The sequence below is a fragment of the Pinus tabuliformis genome, chromosome 9 (genome assembly GCF_031772625.1).
Source record: "Pinus tabuliformis cultivar Carrire ecotype Pingquan chromosome 9, CPIR1, whole genome shotgun sequence".
NCBI classification, from domain to species: Eukaryota; Viridiplantae; Streptophyta; class Pinopsida; order Pinales; family Pinaceae; genus Pinus; species Pinus tabuliformis.
This window is the reverse complement of record NC_142307.1, coordinates 2,014,160,281-2,014,187,655: the sequence shown is the minus strand read 5'-3', so window position 1 is coordinate 2,014,187,655 and position 27,375 is coordinate 2,014,160,281. Positions and strand designations below refer to the sequence as shown.

General features: G+C 40.1%; 1 long non-coding RNA gene across 1 annotated transcript; it reads right to left on the bottom strand.

Annotated features, from left to right (window-relative positions):
• Nucleotides 1-22,280: 22,280 nt before the first annotated feature.
• On the bottom strand, nucleotides 22,281-24,625 carry LOC149157145 (uncharacterized). Its single transcript, XR_016263625.1, has 2 exons — nucleotides 24,198-24,625; nucleotides 22,281-22,644 (listed from the first exon to the last, which is right to left on the bottom strand). It is a non-coding gene; the product is annotated as an uncharacterized LOC149157145 (long non-coding RNA).
• Between the last annotated feature and the right edge of the window lie 2,750 nt (nucleotides 24,626-27,375).

Below are 27,375 nucleotides of genomic sequence, written 5' to 3'. Positions count from 1 at the left end.
ATGTGTAGTGAAAGGATATGTTGCTTGTAACAAAGGAGAATGATTCCCACTAAAGGGATAGAAGTTGTGAGAGATTGTGTTGATCTAGTGAGTGAAAATGGTGTTATAAAGGCTAGTTCAAGGTATGGATCGCCAAAGCCAAAGATGTAGCATGAGAGTGGTCATATGGGTGAGAAAATGGAGATGGATTCAATGGTTTTTAAGGATAGTAAAGGAGCTAGCGTACGATGAAAGATGCGGTGGTGTGATAGCACCCTAAGTGTTTTGGTCCAAGACAAGTGTATTTCCCCAGGAAGTTGTAAGACCTATTGTTCAGGCATACATGTTGCACAGGAGCACAAATTGTTGTTGTTGGGCATGGAATCCCCCCACAACAAGTTTTGGGGCTTAGAGCCCAAGTTTTGAGTTGTTCTTATGTAAAAACTCTACGAATTATGAGTGTGCAGCGCGAATTGTATGTTAGAGTCATAGGGTTGTCTGCCCTAAGTTTTGAATGTAGTGTCAGCCTACCCATGGTCCACGGACCATGGGATTGTATAAATAGAGCGAGGCTCTAAGTTGTAAAGTAACAAATGAAGAAAATGAACGGATGGAGTCTAGACGATAGCGAAGCGTAGAGAAAGAGTCTAAGTGCCTTGGGTCGTAGTAGTAAGAAGAGGCTCTGCAGCTGAGTGCGCAGAGGCCTAGTAGAGTCCACAGCTGAGTTCGCAGACCCCTGCAGTTGAGTGCGCAGGGTAGTGTTGAGTTTGTAACAGAAGGAAGAAAATAATAAAGAGAAGTTTCATCTGAATCCTGTGTATCTGTTCTGAGTTATTGCATGTTTGATATTACTTGCAATCATATTGTTTATTTACTACGCACACTTACATGAATTATGAATATTCTTAAGAATAACTAAAAGGGTATAAATAGGTTCAGTTAATCACCTAATATCGGCTGTGAGGAGGGACTTGGGCAATAACACTGTTCGAGCCCCAGGTAGGGCTGCACGAAGACAACATCTCGGGCTGTAAGGTACACGTAAGCACGCGTAGCGACGTGCGCGCAGGATCGAACTGCGGACCACTTGAAATCATCAGACATCTGTAGGGTGCAGAAACTTGGTTCTAGCACCCTCCCATACTACTTCAAGTGAGACCTCAGTCTGCGCTCTGTGGACTGTTGTCGAAAGGGCTAGTAGTACTGGGATTTGTTTGGCTAAATCATCTCTGAACCTGGGTCAGGCCCCAACAAGCCAACAAATGGTTCCGTTGCCAGGACCGAGATCTGCATAAGGGATGTCTAATGTCGTGTCATTTGAATCCAATAAAGAAAGAAATTGAAGGGTGGTTGGAAAGAAAATTCACTAGTTCGCAACGCGGGAAAACAGGAATCCGTGAGTATCAAAGGAACAGTGGTTGGAGCGCTACTTATATACCAAAATCCACGAAATTTTCTTTGCGTCCTTCCCATCTGAGATATATGAGTGGATCGCGAAGCTAGCAGACAGTCAAGGGAGGTGTAGGCTCGATAAACCGATTGTGTGGACTCTGGAATTGGTGCGCAGAATAGAAGCTGTTGAAAATGGCAACAAGAAATGCTATAAATATCATTTCAAGTACCAGTGTTGGACATAGCAACAAGGAATGAAAAATGGAAGTGCTAAAAATAACATTGCTATAAATAGTATTGGGGATAAATTCCAATTTTAGTTAGTCCCTGAACTAAAATTGAGAAGTAAAATTCGAATTTGATCTTAGTAGCTATTTGTAAAATAATTAATTAATTCATCTTGAGTTAATTAGTTGTAGGAAATCAAACATGAAATCTATGTGAAGACATGCAATAGTTTCTCCTTTGATTGAGGAAGTTATCCCTTGATTAAAGGAGATCAAGATGAGTTGTAATTAGTTAGCTGAGTTAAGTTCAGTTAGATTAGTTCAAATAGTTTGTTGAACTAATTGTGAGATCACTTAGTTAATGCATGCATGCATGTAACTGATGCACTTCAGATAACTGAATATTCTCTCATAAATAACTCATGCATGTAAGTTCAGTCAGAGACCCAGTTGAGATTAGAGGAAGGGACAGTGTACTATCAGTTGGAGGATTTTTCCTATATAGGAAACTCATCCATGCAGAAGGAATCATCTCCTTCAGGATTATGCAGTTACTTCTGAGTTTAGTGAGCAGTGTGAGAGGTGAATTCACACAGGTGGTAGCATTGGACCCCAGGAGAAACTATGCAAGGAAATAGGAGGCTTGGAGGGCAGAGGAGAAGGTTTGTGAGAATCCTTTGACTATCTATGAGCAGCAGAGGGATTGTACTGAGATCTGGATAGCTTGTGAGCTAAAGCTTTGTGTAATCTGAACATATTTCCACTTGTATGATAATACAGAGATCGAGGTTTTTAGCTGAGGCTTTCCCCATATTATTCTTCTGTGTTCATGTGTGATTGATTTCTCATTCTCAGTTATATGTGTTCTATTTGATCTTGCTCATATTCGATTAAGCTTCCGCAAGTTTGTTGTAGAAGTAGATCTTGTATTTTGCTTTAGTATATTGCATAATCTGTTGATCTACAGTGAGAAATTCTACATGGTATCAGAGCAAAGGTGATCAAAGCGAAGAACAATATACAAAGAAGGGAGAAGTTTCAAGTTTCAAGTTCCTGATTATAGAATTCAAATTATTATCACATCACAATTTCGCCAATGGCATTCAGCGGTTTAAGACTCGAGTATGCCCTTAATGGCAGCTCAAATTATATAGCCTTGAAGGATCGCATGGAAGTAGTATTAGAGGACAACGGTCTAAAGGACTTCATTGATCAAGAAGTCCCCAAGCCAACAACAGCTAATGCTACAGAATTAGCGGAATGGAAGAAATGTGTGGCTAGAGCGAGGAGAATCCTCCTAGAGGGAATTCGAGACCACATTGTCTCCAGCCTCCATGGGAAGGAGACACCATTTTCGATGTGGAAAACATTGAAAGATCTATATCAAAACAGTAGCGATCAGAGGAAGCTGGCGGTGAAACAAAAGCTTCGGAAGATCAAGTGTGAAAAGGGCGACACGATCTCTACATATCTGAACAAGCTCACCACCTGTAGGGATGAGCTTGAAAGTGTAGGGATCACGACAGCCGATGATGACATGGTGAGTCTTGCTCTCCTCGGTCTTCCTAAGAGCTAGCATAGCTACCAAGACTCGGTTAATGGAAGAGAGAAACTGTCAAATTGGGAACGACTTTGGTCGGATCTGATGCGGGTGGAGATAAGAAGAAGCACCAGAGATGGTTCTTCATCCAAGGAGGATGAAGAAAATTGTGCCTTAGCGAGTAAGGCAAAGAAAAGGAAGGAGAAGGACTCTCATCCCAAATCGAGTTCTTCCTATGGTGGGAAGAATTTTGACAAATCAAAAGTGCGATGCTTTCATTGTCATGAGGTGGGCCATTTTTCTACAAATTGTCCACTGAAGAAATCCAAGATGGGATCCAAGGAAGGATCTGAAGGTGAGGCATTGGCCTCACAGTTCGAGTTGGATTTCACCCTCTTCGCATGCATGGTTTCATCCATGGTGGGATGTGGTTGGTTTCTTGACAGTGGAGCTTCATTCCACATGACCGGCGATAAGAGTTTGTTCAGTACCTTGGAGGAGAAAGATCTCCAGATACTCATAGCGATGGGTAATGATGAAAAGTATAGTGTCTCGGGAGTAGGCACAATTGTTTTTCAGAGGGAGCATGGAGCTCGCATTACCTTGACAGATGTGAAGTATGTGCCAGGACTGAAGAAAAACTTGGTATCGATCGCAATGCTGGAAGACAAAGGCTATGATGTAGTCTTCAGTAAGGGAAAGGTTTTCCTTAGACACGTCACCACGAGACAGGTGAAGCAGATCGATTCATAAGTCAAGAACTTGTATGCTTTTGAGGTTCAAGATGCATGCAAAGCCTTGAGGAGCAAGGCAACTGTTGGAGACTTGGTGGTTGAGAGGGAGAGTACATTACCTCTCAACATGCAACGCCAAAAGAAGTCTCAAACAATTGTGGAGGAGCCACAATTGGTGAAGCAGCTTCAGGAGGTTGTGGAGCAGCCACAACTAGAGAAGTCGAGAGGAGACCGAGTGGAGGCATCCACTCATGCAGAGACCTCCAATAGGGGGAAATTTCGAGCCAAGTGGGTAGAGGGATCACATGCATCCATACCTCCAGGTCGGAGGTGGGGCGATGTGGAGTGACAATCCCAAGAAGGCTGGAATAGGGGCAAGATCATTAAGGTACCCAACCTCTTTGATTAGACCTTTCTATGGGAGCCCCGACAAGGAGTAGTAGGACAGGCTGAGTGGGTAGAGGCAGATGCGGATGGAGTGACAGAGAGAGCTACAGTGCAAGAATCCCAAGACAGTGCAAAGCTAGCAGGCTGCAGCAATGCGAGAGTCACAAGAGTGTTGCACCAGTGCAGGATGGAACAGAGAGGTGTGCAACGGTGCGAGATGCATGGAGTGTTGCAGCAGCTCAGAGGTCACAGAGGGAGCACTTGTCAGCGGTAGAGGGAGATTCAACATTAGAGGGTGTTTCTGTTATGAAACCAGCTCAAGAAAAGATAGATCAACGCCTTAGAATTCAGCCTCTTCGAGGGGGCAACCTCCTTTACATTACATAAATGAACAATTCTTGGATGATTCAAATGACAAAACCTCCTTTCTATATATAGGAGTCTAAGGAGTCACAATATAATCCAGCCGACCTAACAATAATAATATAAAGCCACAAAAATAACAATAGAGGGATTCTATGGGGCACATAAATAACAATATGGGGGTAATAGGGGCACAACAATATAAATAAGGGGTATAACTACAATAGTAATGGGGTAATCACTAGTATTATAGGGACCCAACATGCCCCTCTCCTTCAAAAAAGTGTTGTCCTCAACGCTTGAGTAGTTCTGGATACTTCTGCATAAAATTCTCATCCTCCCATGTGGAATCTTCAGCGGATAAGTTCTTCCACTTGATAAGATACTCTGAAATTGATCGATTTCGTAGCTGTCGAGTTCTTGTTTCTGTGACTGCTTCCGGTTCCAATATAATTTTTCCTTCCTCGTCAAGTTCTGGCAATATTGTTTGAATTGGGAGCTTGTCGCCTATAACCTTCTTTAAACATGAAACATGGAAAACTGGGTGCAATCGAGAAGCTGCAGGAAGCTCCAATTTGTATGCCATAGTACCAATCTTTTGCAACACCTTGTACGGACCATAATACTTTGGTGATAATTTATTATCCTTCTTAGCTTGCTTTAGGGACATTTGCTTATATGGTTGTAGCCGTAGGAATACCCAATCACCTACATCAAAACTTCTTTCACTGCGATGTTGATCTGCCTGTTGTTTCATTCTATTTTGTGCCAACACGAGGTTATCCTTTAAGAGTTGGAGGACTTGTTGTTGATGTTCGATGTGATGTTCCACTGCCTGAACCTTAGAATTTTCTCTTAAATATGATGTGATGGATGGTGGTTGATACCCATAAAGTGCCATAAATGGGGTCATTTTTGTTGCTGTATGGAAGGAAGTGTTATACCACCATTCAGCCAGAGGCAACCATTTGACCCATTGTGTCTGTTTATCAGATACAAAGCAACGAAGATATCCTTCCAAACATTTGTTTACTATCTCAGTTTGCCCATCAGATTGAGGATGATAAGATGAGCTATGAGCTAACTGAGTACCAAGACAAGAAAATAATTCTGTCCAAAAATTTCCAGTGAAAATGGGATCTCTGTCACTTACAATAATCTTTGGGTTTCCATGTAGCTTTTGAACTGTTTCCATAAATGCAGTAGAAACTGTACTGGCTTTAAATGGATGTGATAATGCACAAAAGTGTGCATACTTGGTAAGTCTGTCAACTACCACCATGATGACACTCTTTCCCTCAGACTTGGGTAAACCTGTGATAAAATCCATTGAAACCTCCTCCCAACGTTGGCTTGGAATGGATAAAGGTTGTAATAGACCCGGTGTCTTAATTGTTTCAACTTTATTTTGTTGGCAAACCAAACATTCCGCCACAAACTTTTGAATATCTGATTTAAGGCCATCCCAAAAAAATTCCTTCTTAACCCTGTGGTAAGTTTTTAAAAATCCTGAGTGCCCTCCTAAGGGAGAAGTGTGCAATTCCATAAGAATCTTTTGTTTTAGCTGGGAATTCTTACAGAGGTATAAGCGATCTTTGTACCATAACGAATCATTTTGCCAGCTAAATGTATCAGAAGTACTGGAATCTTGTTGTAGCTTTCGAATAAGTGCCCACACTTCTTCGTCATTCTTCCATTCCTCCCTTGCTTCGTTTATCCAATCTGGTTGGATAATAGAAATGGCACACAACAATGCTTCCACATCCTCATCCTTTCTTGAGAGTGCATCTGCCACCACATTTTGCTTCCCTTTTTTGTAGATGATTTCAAAGTCATAACCCAACATCTTTGTGACCCACTTTTGTTGCTCTTCAGAGGATAATCTTTGTTCTAAAAAGTATTTAAGGCTATCATGATCCGTTTTTACCTTGAAGTGTCTTCCCATTAGGTAGGGTCGCCATTTCTTAAGTGCATGGAGTATTGCCAACATTTCCTTCTCATAAATAGCTTTGCTTAAAAACTTTCCCTTGATTGGACGACTTTCAAAAGCAATGGGTCTTTCATCTTGCATTAGAACAGCACCAATTCCATTTCCTGAAGCATCACATTCCACAATAAAGGTTTTTGTGAAGTCCGGTGTAGCTAAGACCGGTGCTTGGCACATTGCCTCTTTAAGATGTTCAAAGGCCTTTGTTGCTTCCGGAGTCCATGAAAATGAATCTTTCTTCAATAATGTTGTTAGAGGTGCTGCTATTCTCCCATAATTCTTAACAAACTTGCGATAATACCCTGTCAACCCAAGAAATCCTCGCAGATGCTTTATGGATGTGGGGATTTTCCATTCCTTAATGGCTTTAATTTTGCTAGGGTCTACCTTAACTCCTTCATGAGATACAATATGACCCAAATATTCCACCTCCTGGACTCCAAAGAAACATTTGGATCTTTTTGCATATAATTGTTTCTCCTCCAATAGTTGTAGCACCCTGTCAACATGTTCAACATGATCCTTCCAAGACTTGCTGTAGATTAGTATATCATCAAAAAATACTAACACAAATTTTCTAAGGAATGGTTTGAAAATTGAATTCATCAAACCTTGAAATGTTGAAGGTGCATTGGTAAGGCCAAAAGGCATGACCAAAAATTCATAATGACCCTCATGAGTTCTAAATGCCGTTTTTGGAATGTCTTCAATCTTCATTCTGATTTGATGATATCCCGAACGAAGATCCAACTTGGTGAAGTAAATTGATCCATGCAATTCATCCAGTAATTCATCAATGACAGGAATGGGGAACTTATCTTTAATAGTGAGCTTGTTGAGCTCCCTATAATCCGGACACATGCGCCATGATCCATCCTTCTTGTGCACCAATACTACTGGAGCTGAGAAAGAACTTTGACTCGGTTGAATTATACCAGCCTCTAGCATTTCTGCAACCATACGTTCAATTTCACTTTTTTGGACATAGGGATATCTGTACGGCCTGATGTTTGGAGGAACACTTCCTGGAATCAGATGAATAGCATGATCATGATCACGCATAGGTGGGAGACCTTTGGGAGTCTCAAATACCTTGGAATGATTGTCCAGGACTTTTTGGAGATCTGGAGAAATAGATGATTCCAATGTGGAAACATCTAGCGAACATAATTGTGCAATTACACCTCTTTGCTCCTTTTTTAGAAGCTTTGTCATGCCATTAGAGCTGATTATCTTTCCTGGTTTCCCTGCAATACCCCTTAATTCAACTTCCTTTCCTTCCATAGAAAATTTGATGAAAAGTTCTTGAAAATTAAAAGCTATTGTACCCAAGGATTGTAGCCATTGGACTCCTAGTACAACATCAGCACCTCCCATTGGAATGGAAAGCATTGGGCTAGTCAATACATATTCTCCCATGGATAGCTTGATATTATGGCACTTTCCAGAGCAATTTATTGTTCCTCCATTTGCAATCATCACTTGACACTCTGGTGCTGGATATAGGAAGCAATTCAATTCTTTTGCTACCCTACAATGAATAAAATTGTGGGTGCTTCCTGAATCAATCAACACTATTACCTTTTTCTTCTTGATTTGTCCTTCTATCTTGATGGTTTGAGGAGTGGTAATTCCCGCCAATGCATTACAAGATATGGTCGGATTTATTTGTTCTTCATCTAGGCTTTGTTCCTGGAATATATCCTCTTCTTTTGACCTTTCTTGCTCCTTTTCTTCTTCCTCTTCACAATCTATGTAGAATAATTTCTTCTCAGCACACTTATGACCTTTTGTGTATTTGCTATCACAATTGTAACAAAGCCCTTTTGCTCTTTTTTCTTCCAATTGTTGTGGTGTCAACCTTGTAGGTTGTGGAAGACTAGGGGCAACAACACTTCCGTCTTTATAGTTGTGAGTGGTATGCTTCCTAGTTGCCATAATTTTGCTTTCCATTTTTCTTGCTAACCTGAATGCCTTCTCTAATGAATCAGGTTCCCAAAGGCGAACATCATGTTGGATATTATCCTTTAAAGACCCTATGAACACATCAATCCTATGCTCCTCTGGAATATCTTTTACCCTTATGTTCAATTTTTGGAACTCCTCAATGTGCTCCATTATTGAACCCTTTTGTTTGAGACTTATCAATTGGCTAAAAAAAGTGTTGCTTTTTGTATCCTCATAATGTGCTATCAATTCTTCCGTAAAAATTGCCCAAGTGATAAATTGTTTACGAGAACAAAGCCATTGATACCATACAAACTGATTTGGTTCCAAATATACAGTTGCCATACGTACCTTTTGTGTGTTTTGCACATTATTGAGATCGAAGAATTGCTCCATCTGTAATATCCATGTGGCGGGATCCTTGCCATCAAACTTCCTCATATCGATTTTTGGAATATGGTGATTCTTCGATCCAACATTAGCGTCTATGGAATCATGATTAACATTTCTTTTGTTCTCATCATGAGTTTCCTTTACTACCTTTTCACCATTAGTAAGTATTTCTTGTAGAAAATTTGTCAAATCTGTCTTCAAATCTGCCATGCCTGTCTTCAAATTTGTGTTCAAATCTATCTTCAAATTGTCCATCTTAGCTTCCATGCCATTGATCTTAGCTTCCACACCATTTATCTTATCTTCCACGCCATTTATCTTAGCATCTGTTAACTTTTGTGAGCGTGACATTTGTTGCACTTGTTCTTGTAATTTTGATATATCATGTAGCATTTCTTCCTCTTCTTCATGAGTCATGCTAGAGCTTTCAGGTTCCTTACTAGGTGTTTGCATTTTCTTTCCTCGGGGCATCAGTTACCGATAATAATGCTCTACTATGCCCTTTGAATTCCTTCAAAATAAATTTTCAAACCAAGCTTAAGCAAAAATTTAAAAAAAATCTACACACCTTTTTTCACTTTGTAGGAGCTCGATATTGCCTCTGATGTATCTCTGTACTTTCCGATCATCTAGTTCTAAATTTGTGACCTGTAGTAGCTCTCTGTGTCCTCTTTCCAATGCCACCAGTCTGATCCAAATTGGATTCTCCAAGAAAGAGTTGTGCACAATCTCCCAAGATGACTGATTATAGACCTTTCAGTAGAGCGAACTTGTATGAAGTTCCACATGTACAATTTTCGATATTTGGTTCTGAAAAAGATATACAAGAAACTACAGTCCATCCTCTTTCTGTACCTTCTTACAAAATTTCAATCTGATTCCCAGAGAGAAAGTTATGACAATTTTCCCCAGGTCACCTGTTTTGAATGTAATTCAGGAGTCTGCAAAAAGACCAACTTCCTCAGATCATATCTCCTAAAATATCGTGCGAAAAGCTCTGAAATTCGGACCCAAGGTTCAGCACGATTGCTTCTCAAATGGGGTTTTTTTGTGACTTCTGAAACGTCACAAAAAAAAAGTTATAGCGAAAATGCCACGATGACCTGTTTGGAGCAGCGAAACCCTAGAATCCAAAGCTCTGATACCAAATGTTATGAAACCAGCTCAAGAAAAGATAGAAAAGATAGATCAACGCCTTAGAATTCAGCCTCTTCGAGGGGGAAACCTCCTTTACATTACATAAATGAACAATTCTTGGATGATTCAAATGACAAAACCTCCTTTCTATATATAGGAGTCTAAGGAGTCACAATATAATCCAGCCGACCTAACAATAATAATATAAAGCCACAAAAATAACAATAGAGGGATTCTATGGGGCACAGAAATAACAATATGGGGGTTAATAGGGGCACAACAATATAAATAAGGGATATAACTATAATAGTAATGGGGTAATCACTAGTATTATAGGGACCCAACAGTTTCTAGCCCAACAGGGAGGTCAGTTGGGAGATTTTTTTGTTTCTAGAGTTGCTGGAGCAACAACACTTGGGAGAAGTGTTGCATGTAGAACATTCCAAAGGTTTAGGATCGGATTTGAGTTGAATGCCTTTCTTGTTGAGAGGGAGTGTTGAAAATGGAAACAAGAAATGCTAAAATATAAATGCTATAAATAGAATTTCAGGTACCAATGTCGAACATAGCAACAAGGAATGAAAAATGGAAGTGCTAAAAATAACATTTCTATAAATATCATTTCGAGATAGATTCCAATTTTAGTTAGTCCCTGAACTAAAATTCAGAAGTAAAATTCGAATTTGATCTTAGCAGCTATTTGTAAAATAATTAATTAATTTCTCTTGAGTTAATTAGTTGTAGGAAATCAAACATGAAGTCTATGTGAAGACATGCAACAGTTTCTCCTTTGATCAAGGAAGTTATCCCTTGATTAAAGGAGATCAGGATGAGTTGTACTTTGAGTTGTAATTAGTTAGCTCAGTTAACTGAGTTAAGTCCAGTTAGATTAGTTCAAATAGTTTGTTGAGCTAATTGTGAGTTCAGTTAGTTAATGCATGCATACATGTAACTGCTGCACTTCAGATAACTGAATATTCTCTCATAAATAACTCATGCATGTCAGTTCAGTCAGAGACCCAGTTGGTATCAGAGGAAGGGACAGTGTACTATTAGTTAGAGGATTTTTCCTATATAGGAAACTCATCCATGCAGAAGGAATAATCTCCTTCAGGATTGTACAGTTACTTCTGAGTTTAGTGAGCAGTGTGAGAGGTGAATTCACACAGGTGGCAGCATTGGACCCCAGGAGAAACTGCGCAAGGAAATAGGAGGTGTGGAGGGTAGAGGAGAAGGTTTGTGAGAAGCCTTTAACTATCTATGAGCAACAAAGGGATTGTACTGAGAGCTGGATAGCTTGTGAGCTAAAGCTTTGTGTAATCTGAACATATTTCCACTTGTATGATAATACAAAGATCAAGGTTTTTAGCTGAGGCTTTCCCCAGAGTATTCTTCTGTGTTCATGTTTGATTGATTTCTCATTCTCAGTTATATGTGTTCTATTTGATCTTGCTCATATTCGATTAAGCTTCTGCAAGTTTGTTGTAGAAGTATATCTTGTATTTTGCTTTAGTATATTGCATAATCTGTTGATCTACAGTGAGAAATTCTACAGAAGCATTAGAAGATAAGATCGTGCACACTGTGGACCATTGGCTCGATCGAATTATAGGTGGGTTTATCACCTAGTTCGCAGTAGATACGACCGTCAGCTACAGCGAGGCAGAATGTCACTTCCTTAAGGGACCGCATGGTAAGTACATTAAATCTTTAAATACCTGGATTAAAATGATATTGTGTGAAGAGTGGGTTATGTGAATAAATTAATGTTTGGGACTACATGAAGTGGGAAGATTTACAAAAATGGAAGTAGTAAAGAATTAGAAACTAGTCCCTTGATTGCACCCTTGCGGGAGAGTGAGGAGGAGCTCGCGAAAGTTTCTCCGAGAAGTGCCATCAGTTTGATAAGACAGCGAATTCCACGCATTCCACTCCCACCTATTCCACCTCCAGTTTCACCATCGTCACCCCCATCCCCACCCACACCACCTCTGCCACCACCACAGTTCAATATGGCGAGCACGATCAAACTGTCGATATTCAGAGGAGTAGGGAACGAAGACCTGGACCAATTCTGGTTCGTAGTAAAGGTTGTATGGAAAGCACAAGGAGTCGTGGATGATAATACAAACAAGGCTATGCTAGTGAGCGCGTTGCAGGATCACGCACTAACGCGGTACATTAAGCATTCTAATGACCATCCAAACGCACGGATCACATATATCCAGGCCGCATTGAACAGGGAATTTAGCAGGCCAAAATCAGAGACACAATCGATTATCGGGTTTAAGGAAATCGTGATGCTACCGTGCGAGACCCCATGGGATCTGGACCAGAGACTGAAGAGTATGATTTGTGAAGCCAACATGACCTTGACGGATGGACAACACCGCCCATGGTTTGTAGTGTCACTAACACCACATTTAAGGACGACGCTGTCACAACAAAAGCTATCCACCCAAGCCGAAGCTTTGGAGATCGCAATGAGATTACACGAGACCCCTATACAAGATCCTGGTCTGGGAATCCAAAAAATCCACGCACAACAGCAAAATTTATGTCTGGAAATGCAGAGTTTGAAAGAGGACAGGACAACTCAGCCAGAGGTGCGCGAGGAGGTATGGTGTATAAAATGCAAAGGCTAGGGGCAAAACAAGGACCACTGTCTAGTTTTCGCGAATTATTTGGCGGGAGGAGGGCCAATGCCATTAAGACCAAAGGCACAAGCAGGACCGAGCGTGATGCCTGCATTATAGTGTGCAGTTTGTCAGATAGGAGGAAAACACACTACAGATAACTGTCACCTATTGCAGAAGTATACGCAGACGTCCCAACAATTGTTCTGTAATTTCTACAGGTCGGTAGGCCATGATGAGCGCACCTGCAAAAGTTATGAGCTGATGATGGATCGGACCCCTGCCTATAGAGTGCAGACCGAAACACGAGCCTTTGATCCAAATGCAGGGATAGCGCGTGCTAGATTTCAAGGGCGCGGGCAAGGTCGAGGTGGAATAGGACCAGGAAGGGGTCGCAGACAACTAATATGTTACAATTGTGGAGGGCCAAGGCACTATGCCCGCGATTGTAGGAATCCGACGAGAGCATCATGTTTATATTGTACCCAATTTGATCATGAGACGGAGGACTTCCCTACACCGATATCAAGGTTGCGCGATAAGGAGTGCTCCAGCCTTCCCCGACTCAAAACCTACAAATGATGAGGTTTGAGCCGCGCGAAGAGGACCCAAATGTAAACATAGTGCTTTAAAATTGGTATCACAACCAGAGATGACAAAGGTAATTAGCCAGAAGAAAGTGCATGGGTTCGCAAAGCTCCTACAAAGGAACTTGAATTTGATTTGGAGTGCACAAAGGAGACATTCATGGAAGCTAAGAAGAGCTTCACAGAGGCCTCCACTTCAGGTAGTAAGGATCAACTAGAACTAGGGATGGATCCTTCAATGCTCACTACCTTTCTAGAGACATGCATGAAACTGCTGCGTGACAGCAAGGCTGTAAAAGGGATGCAGGAACTTATCACCAGGTGCGCAGGGTCAGGAGAACTGCGCGTAGTCCGGAAACTTGGAAAGCATGCATTGCAAACAGGAAGGGAAATGAGATTGACTTTTCAAATCAGAGAGTACGAAATGGATCAAGTAATTCTGGATCTCGAATCGGACGCGAATGTACTGCCCAAACAAACATGGGAACGCATGGGCAGACCCACGCTACAATGATCTCCTATTCAATTGCGAATTGCGAACCAGCAGAAGATCTTACCCATGGGAAGATTGCAAGGAGTAACGGTGGATATTGAAGGTGCGATTGTGCTGGTGGATTTCGAAGTGATAAAGATTGTCGACGATAGAAATCCCTATCCCATGCTACTAGGCATAGACTGGGCCACTGATATGAACGGAGTCATAAACATGAAGAAGCACAAAATGATTTTTGAGAAAAAGTCACTACGCATAGTAGTACCGCTAGATCCTGTCGGAGGAGTGAGATACACTGAACTGGTGTGCGATGATGATAGTGATGATGATCTTGATTGTATTTATAAGATAACCGCACGAGAGCAGGATTGGGTGAATCCAATAGCAGATGGTATCACGCAGGATTGGGTGAATCCAATAGCAGATGGTAGGATTTCGTGGGAGTGCGAAAGCTCCTGCACTTCGGATTCGGATGAAGAAATAGAATGATGGCAGAATCAGCGACACAAAGTAACCACGCTCAATTGCAACATGATGGTCAGATCAGTGCGCTGCGTGACAACAGAGACAAGGGATTTGCCTAGGTACGACGGGTTAACAACGATGGATGAATTTCTGAACAAATTTGAGAGCGAAGTACCAGAACAACAGCATTTTAATGCTCTGAAATGGGCACTGCGTGCTACGCCCGCAAGGTGGTGAGGTACGCATTAGAAAAGCTTTGAGGATTGGTGCGGATGTAGAAGGATGATGTGAATACGATTTGGGAAACCACAGATGCAGCTAGCAGACAAGTATGACGGACGAGATGATCCACGTACACACCTCGCGAAATGGACCAAGGCCTATGGAGATGAGCCACAACCTAAATGGGTGCATTTTTTTTGTCATACCCTGGATGTCATACCCATGAATTGGTATACTGAGATAGAGCTCCGCCATGGTACGAGCGAATGGGATATTTTGCGCGAGGGATTTCTATTAACTTTCACATTTGAAGATCGTTGGTGGGATACTGTTGATGATGCGCTACAAGTAGTAAAAGCAGTTATCTTCAAAATACCCCAGGAGCCAATAAACGTGCTTCAACCAGAATGGGCGACACAGCTGGGTTTCACACTGGAGTGTTACAATGTAAATGTTGAGGAGGATGATGAGGACCCACGAAATATTAACATTCCAGAAACATAAGGTTGTCGTGAGGTTCAAGGACCCTTGATTGAGGACCCCGACATCACCGCGCCGCTAAAAAAAAAACAGGTAAACATTGGAACGGAGGCGAAACCAAAGTATGCAACGCTTGGAGACTATTGGGATGATTCCATGGTAGATAAGGTCACGAAGTTACTTCGCGAATATCAAGACTTATTCCTGACCAAAATTACAGACTTAAAAGGGATCGTTGGCGACTTAGGAATGATGAGGATCACCCTAAAACTTGACGTGAAGCTGGTCAAGCAGAGGCCTTACCGCTTGAATCCTAAGTACAAGGAAAAGGTCTTCGTAGAACTAGACAATATGTTCGCAGCCGGAATTATTGAACCAGTGGAAGAATCCGACTGAGTGAGTCCTATGGTAGTACAGGAGAAAAAGTAGAAGGGCGCAATAAGAATATGTGTTGACCTCAGAAAGTTGAATGATTCCTGTGTGCATGATCCATTCCCGACACCGTTCACAGATGAGGTATTGGAAAATGTTGACAGACAAGAAGCGTACTCGTTCACGGATGGGTTCTTTGGGTATCACCAGATCAAGATCGTGCCGGAATATAGGAGAAAAACAACCTTCGCAACAAAATGGAGATGCTTTCAATACACCGTCATGTCATTTGGACTGAAGAACGTGCCAACAATTTTTTCGCGCATCGTTTTCACCGCATTCAAAGACTACATCCACAAGTTCCGAGAGGTCTATCTGGATGACTGGATGGTCTTTGGATTGGTTAAGCACCACGTAGCAAGCTTACGCTTGATGTTGGATACTTGCCGATGACACCAAATTGCGCTGAACCTTAAGAAGTGCACATTTCTGGTTCCCTTTGGGAACCTGTTGGGACATGTGGTCTGCAAACAAGGGCTAATGGTCGACCCTGCGAAGATTGTCGTTATTCTAAATTTGGAAGCACCGCAAAGTGTTAAATAGCTACACGCTACCTTGGGACATACAGGGTACTATAGGAAGTTCATCAAAATCTATGCCCAAATAATAGCGCCGATGGAAAAGCTATTGAAAAAGGATGTTACATTTTGCTGGAATGACGATTGCATGAAGAGTTTGGATGTCCTGAAGGGGAAATTGGCCTCCGCTCCAATCTTGGTCTTCCCAAAATGGGATGTGGAGTTTCATGTACATGTTGATGCGTCGTGTATTGTGCTAGGAGCAGTACTCACACAAGAGGGCGTGGAGGGTGTGGATCACCCTATCGCATTTGCAAGTCGAAGATTATCTAAAGCCGAGAAGAACTATTCCACCACTAAGCACGAGGGGTTGGCAATGGTGTATGCGCTCCAAAAATACCAACATTATTTGTTAGGAGGACATTTCAAGATGTATACCGACCATTCCGCGCTGAAATACCTAGTCAATAAGCCTGTGTTGGGGGGCGCATATGCAGGTGGCTGTTATTGTTCCAGGAATATGATTTTGAGGTCATAGTCAAGCCGGGATGCCTGAACGCAGGACCGGATCATTTATCGCGCATTGAGATGGGTGAGGAACCCACTAATTTGGAGGAGGGACTACCTGATGCACAACTCTTTGCGGTGCGCATCGCGGATGGGCACTTCGAAGATATAATCCATTTTCTGACAACAGGGACTGTGCCGAAGGAATACTCTGTCCAACAGAAGAAGGAATTGGTGGTGCGCGCAGTGTATTTTTTTGTCATCACGAGGCACCTATACAAAATGGGAAATGATGAGATATTGCAAAGATACATACCTGAATTTGAACGGAGTCAGATCCTTGCAGAAGCACATGGGGGCGCTGCAGGAGGTCACTATGAAGGATGCGCGACCGCACAGAAGATTCTTCACACAGGGTTATGGTGGCCAACCCTCCACCAAGATTCGAAAGCGCACTGTAAGGCCTGCGAGATATTTCAAAGGATGGGAAAACCATCGCGAAGGGACAAAATGTCATTAAATCTGCAAATGACACTGCAACCATTCGAAAAATGGGCAATTGACTTTATGGGACCGATAAACCCCAGGGAAAGACGGGCGTGCACTACATCATCACCGTGACAAAGTACCTGACACGATGGGCGGAAGCGTAGCCGATCAAAGACTACACGACCGCTATGGCTGCGAATTTTTTGTTTGAAAACGTGTTAACCCGATTTGGCTGTCCGGAAATCTTAAGGAGTGATTGCGGAACGCATTTCCTGAATGAAAACATCAGCGCGCTCACAGAAGAATTCCAGGTGTATCATCAGAAAAGTACACCGTATCACCCACAAGCAAATGGGACAGTAGAGGCATTCAACAAAATACTAGAAACCGCACTGACAAAAGTGTGCAACACGCAGCGAAGTGATCGGGACCTGCACGTCCCTGTAGTACTATGGGCTTACAGAACAACGTGCAAAAAATTGATGGGACAAACCCCTTTCCGGTTAGTCTATGGTGTGGAAGCTGTCATGCCAATGGAATATATCGTACCTAGTTTGTGAATAGCAACACTCACAGGGATGTCGAACCATGAATCTCTGGAGGAAAGACTCGCGCAATTAGAAGAACTTGAGGAGGAATGGTTCTTGGTAGGTTCAGAAACAGCGTGAAAAAGCTTGGCATGATCGCCATATTAAGTTGCGCACATTCAAATTAAATGACTTAGTACTGCTATACGATAGTAAGTTTGAAAATTTTTTGGGCAAATTCAAAATGCATTGACTAGGACCATACGTAAGGAAGTCACAGATGGAGGTGCGGCCCAGCTCGTCAAATTAAATGGAGAACCCGTCCTAGGCAAAGTGAACTGCAGCCGCTTGAAGCCTTACACAAGTGGGTCGGCCATCTGACTAGCCGATAATAGTACAGTCTTCGCGCTTCAGAGAGCCGGACAAGGATGCAGGACTATAAATACATATCGGTACGGCTGTATGGGAACAGTTCAGTTACAGAGGTCTCAGAGGAGAGAATGCAGCAAGTTCAGCAAGTAGCAGCTTAATGCGCTGCATACATCTAGACCGTTCGGGACCAGCTGGAGGGACTCCGCGCCAACATCGCCACGCCGACAGAGTGACTCGAGGGCGAGTCATGATGTTTGTGTTGGGGGCCTGTTGGGCATGGAATCCCCCCACAACATGTTTTGGGGCTTAGAGCCCAATTTTTGAGTTGTTCTTATTGTAAAAACTCCGTGAATTGCAGGCGCAGAGCGCGTATTATATGTTAGAGCCATAGAGTTGTCTGCCCTAAGTTTTGAATGTAGTGTCACCCTTCCCATGGTCCGCGGACCATGGGATTGTACAAACATGGCGAGTCTCTAAGTTGTAAAGTAGCAAACGAAGAAAATGAATGGATGGAGTCTAGACGATAACGAAGCATAGAGCAAGAGTCTAGGTGTCTTGGGTCGTATTAGTAGGAAGAGGCTCTGCAGCTGAGTGCGCAGAGGTCTAGTAGAGTCCGCAGCTGAGTGCGCGGACCCCTGCAGCTGAGTGTGTAGGATAGTGTCGAGTCTGTAATAGAAGGAAGAAAATAATAAAGAGAAGTTTCATCTGAATCCCGTGTATCTGTTCAGAGTTATTACATGTTTGATATTACTTGCAATCATATTGTTTATTTATTGTGCGCACTTACATGAATTATGAATATTGTTAAGAATAATTAAAAGGGTATAAATAATTTCAGTTAATCACCTAATATCGGCTGTGAGGAGGGACTTGGGCAATAACATTGTTCGAGCCCCAGGTAGGGCTACACAAAGACAACATTTCGAGCTGCGAGGTACGGGTAAGCATGTGTAGCGACGTGCGCGCAGGATCGAACCACGGACCACTTGAAATCATTAGACATATCTAGGGTGCGAAAACCTGGTTCTAGCACCCTCCCGTACTTCTTCGGGTGAGACCTCAGTCCGCGCTCCGTGGCCTGTTGCCGAAAGGGCCAGTAGTACCAGGATTTGTTTGGCTAAATCATCTCTAAACCTGGGTTAGGCCCCAAAAATCCAACAGTTGTAAGGCCTTAAGAATTTGTTCAGGCATACATGTAGTGCAGTGGCACATGGATTCAGTGTTATATTTCCTTAAAACCTAGCAACTGAATTGTAAATTTCTAAGTGTGCAACCAAAAATATAAATAACTTCTCTTTTGGAGACTTAAATAAGAAATACACTGAGTTTTCTAATTATGGCATGCACAATAGAAATGAAGTAAAAACTACAAAATCGTGACAACCCTTGCACACTTTTGTTATTGTACGACCACATAGTACAACTTCCATGCACTATAAGAACTGTACAGACATGCAGTTCACTCTTCCTCTATGCACTTTACGATCACGCTATAGCTAGGATGAGAACGAGTTAATACACCCTCTCTTTTCTCCCTCTCGGTTGTTGATCCTCCTTATTGATTGTTGAAAACCCTAACTCTTCTTTGCTAAGATAACACACATTGCCTATGCCAAATCGAATTGGCCACATTTACGCCCTATTCCCTCTTATAATTTGCCTTAGGCCCGACCAACACTCTCAATGGATGAGATTAAATCTTGATGAAGGGTTGAGATTAAATCATAGGTTGACTTTGGGAGTTTTAATTTTTCCTAAGTCCAACTTTAGGAAATAGTTAAACAAAATAATATTTTGTTAAGTGGTTGTTGCATGGGTCCCTCTACTAGCCTTGGCACCTAGGAAAGCAGAAACCTTACTGCTCTACTCCAATCAACACTCCCTCTTAGAGAAGAAGGTGTTATGCACTACACCCAACTTCTCTCTGAGGTAAACAAATATGCTCTTTGGAAATGCCTTGGTCAAAATGTTTTCTATTTGCTCCTCTGTCGATATGTAATACGGTCTAATTGTTCCTCTCTAAACACTGTCCTAGATGTGATCGTGGAAAATCTCGATGTACTTTGAGTAATCATGAAACACTTGATTCTCAGAGAGTTTGATGCAACTTTGATTGTCACAGTGGATCACAACGGGCTCCAGTTCTTTCCCAAACAAGTCCATGAGTAGCTTCTTCAACAAAATGGATTTGCTTGTTTCCAAACTAGAAACCATGTACTCGACCTATGCTAAGCTCAATGCAACTAATCTCTGCTTCCAACTAAACCAAGAAACATATGTTGATCTAACACTAAATGTGAAACCCGATGTGCTCTTCCTATATGTGGAGTTCCCTAATTGTTCCTCTCTGAACAATGTCCTAGATGTGATCGTGGCGAATCTCGATGTACTTTGAGTGATCATGAAACACTGGATTTGCAGAGAGTTTGATGCAACTTTGATTGTCTCGGTAGATCACGACGGGCTCCAGTTCTTTCCCAAACAAGTCCATGAGTAGCTTCTTTAACCAAATGGATTCACGTGTTTCCAAACTGGAAACCATGTACTCGACCTATGCTAAGCTCAATGCAATTGATCTCTGCTTCCGACTAAATCAAGAAACATATGTTGATCCAACACTAAATGTGAAACCCGATGTGCTCTTCCTATCTGTGGATTTCCATACCCAATATGCATCAATGAAGCCTTCAAGCCTCATCCATTCAACCTATCTATAAAACAATTCATACTCTACCATCCCCCTAAGATACCTCAATACATGCTTGGCAACAACCCAAGGAACTTTGATAGCCTCGACCATAAACTAGCTCAAATAATTGACTACAAAACATATATTTGTTTCTGTGTTCACCAAACACATAAGTGAACCTATCAACTAGTTGTAAAATGAGGGGTCTACTTGCACTAATCTGGATGTGTCCACCTTCCTCCAATTTGTGACTAAAGGCATGGTCATGGTTTTACAGTCATGCATGTGGAATCTCCTCAGAATATCTAGGGCACACTTGTCACGTCCCAAGAAGATCTCCCCATCTCCCTACCATTTCTCCAACCCAAGAAAATAGTGCATTAGCCTCATATCCTTCATCTCAAGCTCTCATGAAAGATCTCCCTTGCACTCCTGGATGAGCTTATATGTGCATGTTAAAATAAGATCGTCCACATATAACACTAGAATAAGTGGTTCACCTCCAACAATAATGTAATAGAGGTTGGGGTCTAATTCACTCTTGGTGATGCCCAATCCCCGAAGGTAACTGTCAATCCGAGCATAGCATGCTTGTGGAGCCTGTTTGAGCCCATACAAGGCCCACTTGAGTATGCATACGTGAATCTTCCTGTTGTAGGTCTCAAACCCTTCTAGTTTCTCAATATACATTTCCTCCTCAATAACCTATTGGTGCGGATTTTATGCACCCTAGTTAACAAGAGATAAACAACCTAGGTCGGAGCTCTTTAATAGCCCTAGTTGTTTGGTGTAGTCATCCTCGAATGGTTTTAAGGCTCCATTAGCCTTCAGATATATATATATATATATATATAAACTATTATTCAAGATATCTAATCTACAGGTTAATGAAATAAAAACAATCTACAAATTAATGATTGATAAATAAAATTAAGTCAATAATTGCACAATCAAAATATCAGTTAAACAAAAATTAAATACATAAATTAAATAAATGTTAATGATATCAAAACCTATACAAACGACTATCATATATATCAGTACAGACCATAACTAAATGTAATTGGTGCAAGAGAACCGAAAATAAATTCTCTACAAGAAGAATAAAATCAAATTCCTAATTTATATATATATATAATTATAAATTAAGATTAAAGTTGAGTAAAATAATCCTTAATGTAAAAGAAAAGATAGATAGTCGCTACAATGCAAACCTCTTAGCTTTTGAACGTATGCAGATCAAACTATATCAATTCTAATGATTAACATTAAGAATGATGCAAAGTAAACTAACTGATGCAACCTGTTCTATTTCTCGGCCAAGATGAAAAGGACTATTGTATTAATCTCATAAAATGGAAATTCATTCAATCAATTGTTTATGAATAAAACCAATAAACAGAAATTTGAAATGAATTTCTTAAACACAGAAATTACTACAGCAAATTAATTCAGTTCATATGTTGAAAATGGCATAATCTAATTTTTAAATCACTGGGATAAAACCACAAAAACTTAGATTAAATATATGTTTGGATTAATAACTAGCCTCAAGGCACAAGTCACTAGAGACTGTATTCATCAAATAAAAATAGATAAGATTGAAATAATATTTAAGACGGAAAATAAATGCAATTAATGTTAACTGCTTGCAGAATAAAACCATACAAACAATAATTATTGTCTGTTGAATCCCGAGGAATCAAATCACACAGAATGACAGTAGACCATAAATAATAATAACCATGGAACAATTCAAAACACAATAAGTCATCAATAGATAAAGCCAAGTTTTATACTCACACTGCAATTCAAAAATATCCACAGTCACATATAAGTTCTAAAAAACATTTCTTCTCTAGAGTCTCCCCTACAATCATAAGGATTCCCGCCTCTAATTTTAAAATAGGGGGTTTATGTATCCATTGTTCCACTAACTATGACCAAAAATAAACTCAAAGTTGAAACTATATTTTTGCAAAAATAATAATAATAATTGTTTGTTTGGTATTTCGACCATATCTTGACAAACAAAGAAATAAACAGGAACTAACATAATTCCTTTGGAAGCATTTGCAATAGTTGGAGGGTATCCAAAGTGATCCTTTCCAAGAAGGAAATGTTCCGACAATCATGGGGACCTGTTGCAATTTAAGGAAAACAATATTACCATTTGACTCAATTGTGAAGGAGAGGGTTGTTACAAAATTTGTGATTCTGTAACACCTTTTTTAATTTTAGTAATAAAATCATAAAAACATCATACCTCGAGATCTCCAAGGTTGTGACACACATATCAAATAGAACCTTTATTTAGAATCAAGTTGATTTTCAAGATCTGAAGCAATAATTACTTTGACTCGAGATGATTTCACAATTTTGTGTGTATCCAAATTTTGAGATTGGTTGTCTAAGCTAGTAGACTGTTGTTCTCAGTGTGTTTCCCTAGGGCAATAGGAAGCCCTGAGCTATTCGTTTTCCCTCATTAACTCGTTAATTCAACCATTCAAGTGTGGAATGGTAAACAAGAACTTTTGATGCCATAATTGATCTAACAGAGTAGGATCATTGTAAAAAAAAATTGTGTGGAGTTTTTTTGACACTATCACAATTTTCGAATTCAAAACTACCATGAGCAATAAACGATTCAACCTGACATTTAGTCTTCTTAGCAAAAGGCTCAAGCGGAGGCTTCAAATCTACAAACGCCTCTTTTGTTGGAGGGTTTTAATGCTTGTTCTTGCTAGCTCAAGCAATTTTTCTTTGTATTTGCTTGATTTTAATTTGGGATTGAGAGTCATTATTTGCTTCAATGATATTTTATTTGAATACAAGTTCTATAGACATAGGCTCATGCGGAGGATTATCCCTTGAAAGTTTAATTTTCTTTTAAAATTCTTGGCTTATCTTACCTTGTTTTTCAACATTGTCTTTGATAATACTCCTGGCCAAATGAACTGGAGTAGATTTAGGGTTTTCAACTTTGTTATCCTCTAAGATACAAGGGTTCACCTCTTGAAACGATTCTTTAAATTAATCTTGTGACGAATGATGAGAAGGAAACCAGGCATAATCAATGAGAGAAGGGTCAAACACAAAGGGAGCTGATGGTTCAATTTCTCTAGGAAGTTGGGGTTTGTTGAACTAGTTTCGGCTTAGAAAAGAATCACATTGTTCGCCAAGTTTGGCCAGCTGGTGTTTCACCAGTATACAAATAAGACTGTGGTGGAAGAGTGAGCACTGAAAATTTTTACGGTGTAATTGATAAGTGCAAGACATCTTAGTTAGACTCTAATATAAATAGAAGGGAAAATTGAGCTTATAGCCAAGAAACACCATTAATAGCCTTTTTTTGCAGGGAAAAAATCATCATTTCCATTATCAAAATATTCAAAATTACATGTTGTATCAGTTGCATAAAGTGTTATGTGTGTTTTAGAGACGGACCAAGCCATCTATCAAATATATCAGTTCATAGTTCATGCAAAAAGTGACCATAAATATGTAAATGTGCTAAAATATAAAAACATGTGATGCATAGTATCAGTCATATAAAATTAACAAATTCTGAACACCATTAATAGCCTTATATAGTAAATAAAGACCAAACTATAACATCCTTCACATGTTACATAATGATGCAGTAACAACACCAGATTTTTCCATTTGGGTTTCAGAAAAGTTATGGGCATACCTTTTACATGATACACACAGTCCTTGTTGGCCAAAAGCTTGTTCTAGGGAAAATCACGAACTTCACAATTATTTTACCACTTTTCTCATTCAATAGGAAGATGTGTGGCTTCGACATTAAAATATACATACACAGGAATATCCCTATCTCCAACCTAAGCTTTCTCTCCATCAAATGAAGATACAAAGGCTTCTACAACAACTTGACTGTACCCTTGAAAGGGCTGAAGAAAATCCCACCAACCAATACGGAAAAATAGGTTTGTGTGCTCATCATAAGCTTCAACCATTTCAGTCCCAATAGCTTCTAATGGAATAACACAAGTCATAGCTAAACTATGGGGAAATTTTAGCCAGAATCGAAGGCAAAACAGAAATGGTAAATCAGCGACCAACAAAGTCCGAAAAACCCTAGCTCGTGACAAAGGCAAAGAAGAGAATGAGAAAACTGAGAGGTAGTTTGCTCAAAACACTAGAGATTAATTCAAAGATTGGTAGTCGAGGATAATGGTACAAGAGGAATAATGGGTGAAAGATACAAACAATCATAGGTGGTAGATTCATTACAGTTGGTGTCGATCAGGGTAATCATACCTGATAGGCATGAAAAATAACCCACATACTCTAATACCAATACCAAAACCATAACTTGAAATCTGAAAACATCATAATTCATGATTGCAGCTCAAGAAGTTTCAACCAAAATATCTCCAAATATAGGAATACAAAGTCATAACCCATAGTCGACTATCAGATTAATATATCAAACCAAGTCTAATATAATAGGCCGAAGTATAGTAGGTGTAAGACATGGAACATAAACCAATGAAAAATCAATCGAACATATATATTTAATACAAGGTTTAACATTCCATAAAATGGTAACCATAGATAAACCATATCTAATTGTAGATATTATGGTCAATGCATGTTTTATGTTAAACATAGGAAGTGTAATTTTAGAGAGGCATAAAAACACGCAATTTTAAAATAAGATAATGTTGTTACAAAATGTAAATTTTGTAGCAACCTTATTCACTCTAACAATTATATGCAATGTAGAGTCATAGGCCTTGAATAACTCATTGGAGATGAGATAAAAGAAAAGGTTTTCCCTTTTATGCTAGCACCAAACAAAAGATGGATCCATCGAGAAAACATCGAAAACAATTCAAAAATGGGCACACTTGTAAAAGCAATCAAGGTCATGTCATATAATCATTCAGAAAAGAATAACTGTGTAATATAAACCATTATTATCATACAAAATCAAAGCCAAGAATTAAAAAATAAGAAGTCAAAGGTAAAATTGAGGAGGGGCCCATATCATATCTTCAAAATGAGAGGGCAGTCGGTTGGGTTGCCAACAATGTTCAACTGACTCGGGAACCAGTTATCTCTATATTGAAACAAATTAGAGAAAAAATATATCAAATATTGAATTATAAATCAACCAAAATAATCTAGAAATGTTTGTTGTAGCTTTCCTCAAATATAAACTCATTGCTCATATATCTCTATACAAACAACACATAGAAACTGAATAAAAAACCAAAGTAAAATTTATAAAAGATCCATTAACCAACAAAGAAAGAAGATTGAGTGGATTTTCAGTAGGCGTTGTGATTTTTTTTTACTTTAATAGCATGGGTATGACCTCTTCTACGTGCAAGTATCTATAGTCTCGACAAGGTTACCCTTTAATATGTATTTAGACGCTAGTATCCCATTTGACCAGTTATAGTTTCATGATTTGACATTCTGGTTATTAACTGTTGGGGAAGAACACCTAGAAGCCTCTTACAGGCATGGACGACATGTAGATTCTAAAATATATATTTTTTTATGATTTTATTAAAATGTTGATTTGGAGTCGCGGATGCCACAGGTGTAGCCATTGCGGCTAGCAAGCGTTCATAGCCTTGACAGGGTCGCCCTTTAACCAGTTTACCTAAGTTCTTTTATCCCAACACATCAAACAACGAGAAGTTAAAACCAATAGCATTAATATATCAATTCCAACTATAATTTTCTACCCAATAGGGTAGCATGCGTAAAATTATCCTTAAGAGAATTAATGGTGTGAAAAGTTTTCAAAATCACCAATTTTAGAATGATTACACTGAATAAATTTGTTGGCAATGTCATGGATTCTTTTAACATCATAAAATTAATGGTAAAACCAATTTATGTAGCGCTAAATTGAACATAAATATTTGAACAATAATTTCAGGTATTGGCACAACAAACAAACTAGATAATAAGGGCATAAATAAAATCACGTGTTCCAATATTTTCTTGCAATAAGTTCTAGGCATGTATTTACAAAGATATAAAATCCCAAAAGGGACTGATGAAAAGTACTTCTTTAAAAGTTGGCCATTGACCAAAAGAGGTTCTATTCAACCTTCCAACTTTCGTAGACAGAATGTGCTAGGACCAATCTTCTCTGTAACAGTGAATGGTCTGATCCATAACCTTTGAAATTCAAAATGTTCTCCTTTGTCCTCATGGGCTTTATCCCACTTCAAAACCAAGTCTCCTACTTCTATGTTTCTATTAGAAAAAGATTTATTATTGAACCAATGTTTCTCAAGTGGTTGGTGTTGGTGTATTTTATGTCTAGATTGTTCTCTTACTTCTTCTAATTTTAGTAAAGCATATATTCTATTCTGCATGGCAGAAGACTTGACTTCTTAGACTTTCTGAGATAGTTGTAGAGAAGGAAGGAAAATATTAGGAGGTAGGATGGTTTCTCTTCCATAAACAAGGAAGAAAGGGGAGTTATCAATGTCAGCAATAGGGGTGACCCTATTGTTGGCATTATGATTCAAGTGTTGTCTGATTCAAGTGTTGTCCTTGATGGCAACTCACTCAGAGGTTGGTACAGGTGCTCAGAGACTGGTACAGGTGATGGCAACTTAACTAGTGGACAGATCTCAGTACAGCAGGACAAGAAAGAGATGTACGCAGGTTCAGCAAGGAGAATCAGCGTGTACACGCAGGTTGGCTTCAGTAAAAGCGCGTACATGTGAAAACGTACCTTTGGTCAGTGGCAGTTAGTCCTTGGAAGTTGTGCCTATGGTTTTGGACCATGGTGTCTCGACGGACGTGTCGATCCCTAGTTTCGAGGTTGATGGTATTGTGTTACTATGGTTTTGGCTCTTGGTATTGAGCAA